Below are 7,030 nucleotides of genomic sequence, written 5' to 3' on the forward strand. Positions count from 1 at the left end.
ATCGATTTAGAGTGGTTCGACTTTCTCAACCAAAGTCTACATCCACTACCTTAGTTATCCACACTAAGGATTTTCTACAAATTCACTAATTTGTCTTTCTTTTGAGGACAAAGAGCAACCTTACAAATCCCTCAAGAATTATACCCCAAATTCTTGATAACACTCTCTCCCAAAGAGAACAATACAAATATTTTAAACTTACAAGAAAATCCTCACAAGGAAATATGTTTGCACAATTCTAGAACAAAGAAAGAACACTCAAGAATAATACAATTAAGCACGATAAGTGTTCTTGAAAGTAAAAAATGAATATTGAATGAAATAGGCTTGAAAATGCTCAAACTTGAGGTTTGATGCTTTCTCTTTGATTCTCTCTTGATTCTTGATAATTATTACTGATCAATGGCTCCTAAGCTTGTTTAAATACACCTTGGATCACTTCTGAATATTGGGGATCATTAGTGGAGTCAATAGAGACGTTATTGTGTGAAAACAATTAATAAAATAGTTGGGAGCGTGTGTGCATCGATGCATAGGCTTTGTGCATCGGTACACTATGTGTAAAATTCAAATATTTCGACCGTTGGAAGACGTAGTGCATCGGTACACTGGGGTGTGCATCGGTGCACAAATCTGCTTCGATGTTTCAAAATAGTCGGGGTGCATCAATGCATGTCTTGTGCATCGGTGCACTGAATGCATTCGATGTTTTAAATTTTCAGGGGTACATCGATGCATGGCTTGTGCATCGGTGCACTAAATGCATTCGAAATTCAATTTAATTAAGAGTGAATCGATGCATGAACTAGTGCATCGATTCATCCTTTTGAAAATTGAACTTTTGGCTCGTTTTTGGTTCGAAATACTTTGTGAAAATTGTTTCAAAAATATTTTAAGATTAAAACACAATTTTCACTTTAGTAAGGATTAAATTTGGACTTTGAAAAACTTGGAGTAATATTTTGATATTCGGATAATTGTATCGAATATACTTAGAAAATCATTTGTAAAATCTTAAAATTCATTTATCTTAATTTGTTATATCAAAACATCAAAATGTTTTCAACATATTTAAAATAACAGTAAAACAAAAACTCAAAAAGCAACTTAAGTCAAATTTCATAGACTTGAATTAATTTAAAAAAAAAATATTTAAATTATAGGCTTAAGGGTCAGATTTGTCCTTGTAATAGACCAAATTTATCAATTTCGCCCCTATCATATTTTCGCATCAATTTTGCCCTCGAAGTTGTTTAATTGCGTCAATTTCTACCTTTGACCGTCTTGACTAACATAACCGTTAATTTCTGCTGATGTGGATGCCAACAATTTCCACCTCAGATAATTTTACTGACGTGTCAGTCTGATGATGTGGCAATAGCAAAAATATTATTTTTTAAAAATATCCCAATTTTTTTCTAGTCCCTAATCAAACATAATCAATTTTTTTTCATTGGATTGAAAACCCAACTTCGAGGAAAACAAAACTCCCGAGCCATTCCTCCATCGTGCCACTGTCGTTCAACCTTGCTCCGACTGATCGTGGCATGCACTGCCACCACCGCTAGCATCGACTTTATCCCTTGACTAAACCCTGATCGTTAGATCATCGTGAAAATATGAAAGACCTGTTCGAACTCATTAGCTTCGATCTTAGTCACTGCCCCCTCCGTCGGAAGCGTTACCTCATCCCGATCATAACCTCGGTGGTCGTTTGTCGAAACTCATCGCCATTCACCGTGAATAGTCGATCAAAGGTTCGTCGGAAAACCTTATCACCAAAACTGATTTTTTTTTTAAATTTTCGACCACCACGACCGTCCATTTACCTCACCGCCTACTCAACCGAGATCCTTGTGAAATTTTGAGCAAAACCCAACCGACAGTGTTTCCTCGTCGTTGCTCGTTCTCCTATTGTCGAGGGTAAGCTCTTCGATTGCCTTTCTTGTTCGTTGTCCTTCTGTTCTATGTTATGATAATCTGATTCCCATCTTTATTTATCTCAATCAAGATGTTGTCTATTCTGAAACCTGTATTTCATATTTTCAAAATTTCTTCCATTTGAAAATCAAAATATCATACACTTCAAGAAAAAGAAAATGAAAAATAGTGGGGTGCTTTGAGATGAGCAATGATGATGAGCATTGGATCAGTTTCTGTGGAGAAGAAAATAGGACCTAATGGGTCTTTGGCAAGGCGAAAAGCAGAAGAAGTGGCATCATCTCTGGTATGGGTGATCTTCAATCCTAATTCAAGCTCCATGCTTCCGTTTTTGCTTTGATTAAATTAAATGAAGATGAAACAAGTATCTTTGTTTTTGCTTTGATTAAATTTAGAGATTTTTAAATAGTCTGATTTTGTTAGTTAATATTAAAAATAATTTTTTTTTATAAATATCACATCAGGTTGACATGTCAATAAAATTATCTTAAGTGAAAATAAAATTAATTATTCTATTAGTCAATGCGGTCAAAAATAGAAATTAATATAATTAAACAATTTTAATGATAAAATTAATGCACAAATACGAAATTGATAAATTTAATGTGAATAGGCATCGTTCAAAATTTTTAATTCAACTCCATCGGCTACTAATTTCAACATTTGTCTTATTATGATCAATATTTTGACCTTTTGAAGTGGTCATTGTCAGCCCCTCACGTCATCTCAACAAACTCTACAGTTTGATTTTTCCAATTCCATCCCACCGCTTGGAGTCTTTACTCTCTGTCTATATATACTCACATTCCCCATCTTCTTCCAATCCACATCTCCTACGAAGGATAACTCCTCCTCCTTCCCCTCTCCACCACACCTTCTCAGAGTCATTAATGGAGGAAAACATTGAAGTTGCCGACTTTATCATCACCAAATGGGAAACCAATGTTTCTTCCCTTTTCTCCGATAGGGAGGAAGTCAGACAATATTTGGGTTCCACTAAGGGACTTCAAAAGGCCATGCAATTCTTGGTTTTACACCACTCGAGTTCGGAGAGACTCGTCCGAGCTCAAATACTGATGCAAGCAGCCATGAAAAGGCCGGAGGAGTTTTACCAGATTTTGAAGTCCAACCAGGCTAATCTTCAGCCGAATCCGTTTCGGCTCACTCGTCCTCAAGACCATCCGTTTCCAAGTCTAGCTTTTCGGATTTTGAAGAAGAGGATTTTGAAAACGAGTCGACGAACGAGAATGATTCGATATCTGAAGTCGAGAGAGTGTCGATGGCTGCCATGGCGGATTTGAGGGCTATTGCGGAAGCTATGGTATCAGCTCAGCTGGGTACGCCAAGGAGTGCATCAAAATTTATAAGATTATTCGGAAATCCATCGTCGATGAAGCTCTCTACCATCTCGGAGTTGAACGGGGACTCACTTTCCAGCAGGTCAGAAGATGGAGTGGGAGGTTCTGGAGGTTAAAATCAAGACTTGGTTAAGCGCTGTTAAGATGGCGGTTAAAACCCTGTTTTATGGAGAGAGAATCCTCTGCGATCAAGTGTTCTCCATTTCAACCCCACGCAGGGAATCTTGTTTCACGGAGATTTCCAAAGGAGGAGCTTTGGCCCTGTTTGGTTTCCCGGAAAATGTAGCCAAGTGCAAGAAAACCCCCGAGAAATGTTCCGTGTCTTGGATTTATACGAAGCGGTTTCCGACCTCTGGACTGATATTGAATTAATCTTCAGCTTCGAATCAACCTCAGCCGTACGATCAACGGCGGTTAACTCCTTGATCAATCTCGGTGACGCCGTTTGAACGATGCTTACAGACTTCGAAACGGTGATTCAGAAGGATTCATCCAAGACGACAGTTCCCGGAGGTGGAGTCCACCCCCTAGCACGCTATGTAATGAATTACATATCTTTCCTCTCCGATTACAGCTTGATCCTCTCCTATATTTTCGCGGATTGGCCGTTCACGATTCCATCAGCTTTACCGGAATCTTACTTCGGCAGCCCCGACAACGAGGAAAGCATTTCATCGCCGATTTCCGTCCGGTTAGCCTGGCTTGTCCTCGTCATGTTATGTAAACTCGACTCGAAAGCCGCGATGTATAAAGACGCGGCGCTTTCTTATTTGTTCTTAGCAAATAATCTCCAACACGTCATCGGTAAAGTCCGTCAATCGAATCTGAATTTCCTCCTCGGCGACGATTGGGTGATCAAGCACGAGCAGAAAGTGAAACAGTTAAGCTGCGAACTACGAGAGGATCGGATGGAACAAAGTACTTGCATCACTGCCCGAGCATCCAACGGCCGAGGTTCCAATGGATCAGGTGAACAATCATTTCAGAAGATTTAATTCCGCCTTCGAAGAAGCTTACATGAAACAATGTTCTTGGGTCGTACCGGACCCAAAACTCCGAGATTATATCAAAGTCTCGCTGGCGAGACGGATCGTACCAATCTACAAGGAGTTTTGCGAGATACACGGTGGAGTGGAGGCGAAGAAGGAAATGTGGTTCAATCAATTGTCAGATATACCCCTGATGATTTGGGAAATTCCTGGTCGGATTTGTTCTATGGAAGTAGAACTTCAGGGAGCGTTTCGTCAAGTTCAAGCCGAGGTGGCCGTAGTCATTGAGCCGATCAGTTTTGGGGCCGTTGAAAAAATCGCCGGCCATGCAGGAATTTACGCTCGTGGCATTTCGTGGGTAGCAAGGACAAAGAGGCGTGTATTGACACATAGTTTTGTTCATCACTTTTTAAATTGAAATATATAATTCTTTGATTAATTAATTGATTTTTATACTATCCCAGTTGTTTTGTCGTTTACGTCGTTTGTTTTTTATTTTATGCATTTATTTATTTTTCTTGGTGATGTAAGGGTTTGAATTAATCAACGAATTATTTAAAAGAGGTTGAAATTAGCAAGTAGTTGATCACGAAGAAAATGCCAAACAAATGATTGTAGAAGAAATGTTTTTTAAGAATATGGAGTAAAAGTAATATTATTTATTGAAATAATATTTAAAATTAATGTGAATTAATATGTATTTTTTATTTAAACATAATATTTTTAAGAATATTTATAGAACTAAAATTTAAATTAATTATTCTTATTCTTTATTTTATTTATAAATATTTTAAAACACGTTTTTTTATCGATAAGTATTAAATACGTGACTAGTGATTCCATTTAGGAACAATTTTCTTATTTTTTTGCAAATGCATTTTAGACGGCCTAATAATAATAATAAGGGTGAAGTATATAAGTAGTCCCCAAACTTTTAGGAAGCTTGCATTTTGGTCATCTAACTTTTGAAATTTGCAATAGAATCATCAAACTTTTAGTTCGTTTTCATTTTGGTCACTGCCTTTACCTCTCTTTAACTTTTGCTGACATGTCACTTAACCCCGTTAAACCCCATTCTTCTTCTTCTTCTTCTCCCATTCTCGTTCACCCCACCTCTGATCAGCGATGGCTCACAACTCCATCACCATCGTGACCAACATCACTTCCTAACCACACCCCGACCCTCGATTCATACTTACCATCCACCATTCGTACCAAATCGCGAGAAGACCCCAACACCACTTTTCTATTTTAAACCAACGATGGATGAAGGAGGGGCAAAAACAATGAGGCATGATTGACTGGGTTTTGGTCAGAACGGTGTGAGAACTCCAACGATGGTGGCAATGTGGTGAATTGACGGCCCAATCAGTCAAAAATTGATGAAAAAAGGGGCGTTGGGGTTTTCAGACAAGATTCAGGACCCTCTCCACGGCGAACGAAGGTGAGTCTCGACAAGTGGCTAATGGGGTTTTGGTCTGAATTGGACGATGCTCCTACAAGCATCGACAGTAACAATTATCGACGGCCGACGACGAAGATCGGGGATGGGTGTTTGAACAGTCTTCTCGTGATTTGGGACGAACAGTGAACAATTGTATGAATCGGTGGGGTGAATGGGAACGAGAGAAGGAGAAAGGAGGTTTAACAGGTTTAAGTTCCATGTTAGCAAAAGCTAACGGGGGTAATGACAGTGAGCAAAATGAAAACGAACTAAAAGTTTGATGATTGTATTATAAGTTTTAAAAGTTGGGTGACAAAAATGCAAATGCCCTAAAAGTCCAGGGACTATTTATATACTTTACCCTAACAATAAAACTGAATTCAAAAGGAAAACATTTATCTGTGATTAGTGCTCTTACATGGGAAATCCGAATGAAGGCTCAACATTTGCATGCTTGTTTGTTCTCCTCCATCCCAATAGCTGGGAATCAAGTTGCTCCTGCACTGACAAAAGATGAATCTGTAGGTGAAGGCGATTGTTTCTGGGTAGAAGAGGTTCCTGATGTTGTTCTGTCACGGGTGGCAACTAATCCACGACCATGAAATGTGATTTTTTAGTTTTTCAGTGGGGGTGTACGATCTATCTGAAACCCCATCCATTCCCTCCTCGACCTCGCTTGCTTAATTTCTCTCATTTGCTTCCAATATAAAGTTTGCTTAGGGAGTTACTAGACTGGATTTTCTTAAGCTTTTCTCTCTTTCTCGGAATTTGATAATAGAGTTTGAATGGTCAACTTAAAATCTAAATTTTAAAGGTTTAAATTAAAATTTTCAAAAATTTTGAAGGATTTAGATTACATTTTTTTTCAAAAAAATCTAGTTAAAATTTTTTAAATTTTGAGAGGTTTAATGAATAAAAATTATTGGAGGATTTAATTAAGAATATTGAAAAATTTTTATATTTAACCTGATTTTTTTTAGAAATTGGAATCCATTTTTTAATTTTAAAAGTTTAAATTAATTTTTTTAAAATTTAGAGGGGTGTGGTCCCCACTAATGCCTATAATGTTCCTCCATTGCTAGCTGGTTTGCTTTGCTTTGTTTTTAGACAATTCTTTTATCTTTTATTTTCCATTCAGCCGTTTTCTCTTTTTTTTTTTTAAGTGTAGTTTGATTTTTATTGCGCCATTGTTTAATTTGTACAAATAAAATCCAACCCGTCTTTTATCAAAAAAATAAAGATTTAGTATATTATTTTAAAATTTAGTCTATATATTTTAATTTTGTAAAATTAAAACT

General features: G+C 37.3%; 1 pseudogene; it reads left to right on the forward strand.

The window, feature by feature from the left end:
* Positions 1-2,131: 2,131 nt before the first annotated feature.
* Positions 2,132-4,622, forward strand: LOC120118748 (annotated as a pseudogene).
* Positions 4,623-7,030: the final 2,408 nt, after the last annotated feature.

This window comes from Hibiscus syriacus, unplaced genomic scaffold (genome assembly GCF_006381635.1).
Source record: "Hibiscus syriacus cultivar Baekdansim isolate YM2019G1 unplaced genomic scaffold, ASM638163v2 tig00000991_pilon, whole genome shotgun sequence".
NCBI lineage: Eukaryota > Viridiplantae > Streptophyta > Magnoliopsida > Malvales > Malvaceae > Hibiscus > Hibiscus syriacus.